The sequence below is a fragment of the Halyomorpha halys genome, unplaced genomic scaffold (assembly GCF_000696795.3).
Source record: "Halyomorpha halys isolate HHAL.00 unplaced genomic scaffold, Hhal_1.1 Scaffold20.1, whole genome shotgun sequence".
NCBI lineage: Eukaryota > Metazoa > Arthropoda > Insecta > Hemiptera > Pentatomidae > Halyomorpha > Halyomorpha halys.
The window spans coordinates 997,103-997,867 of NW_027110474.1; the positions used below are offsets into that span (position 1 = coordinate 997,103).

The 765-nt window shown below is 26.7% G+C and overlaps 1 protein-coding gene across 3 annotated transcripts in view; it reads right to left on the minus strand.

Moving 5' to 3' along the window:
* Window positions 1-765, minus strand: part of dmpd (F-box protein dmpd) — a 29,669-nt gene that overhangs the window by 2,499 nt on the left and 26,405 nt on the right. The gene's annotated exons all lie outside the window — the stretch shown is intronic.

The following is a 765-nucleotide window of genomic DNA, read 5'->3' on the forward strand; positions in this document are numbered from 1 at the left end:
AGAAATTGATTTAAATGAATGAAAACATAAGTTTTCTCAGAATCTTACCGCACGCAATGCTAACTTCATATGCGTTTTTCAATATATTTGTATAACCCTCTACAACATTATATGATATAAATATTCATTTTTCTAAAACTTTAAGTGTATAACATGTCTATATAACTACTCTTATATCCGGAAATGTGTTTTCAATCTCAAAAAAATATTTTTCATCTTATCTTAAGTTAAATATCCAATACTTTAATAGTTAATATTGGTCAAGTTTTTATTACTAATAAATATATGATGGTTAATTATTTCAAACAAACAAAATTAAAAGTAATTTTTTGGAAGCTATTTTGAAAATTTGGCATTTAAGCCTCATCGAACTATTTTAATGAGAATAAGACCTAGCAGATCAAAGACCACTTAGTTTTACATTGATACACCGAGTTTGATCAAATTCATTAGAACTGTTTTTGGGAAAATAAAAAAACATTATATAAAATGGCACGGGTAAGTCAATTTTATCGAAAAAGTCGCTGTAATATCCTAGACATATAGCTGCCTTACATACATAATTTTTTTTTTCTCCATGGTTCGTGTTCTTTTATATTTTTTAAATTATTTGTCATCACCCTTTTATATGTTCATTTTTTAAATAATTAAAAAAAAAATTATATACTAATACATGCAAAACTTTACTCACTTTTTCATTCCCTGCTTGATTTTTCGTATCCTCTTTCGAAGAACAACATTGGACTGAGGTGGCGGTGGTGATGG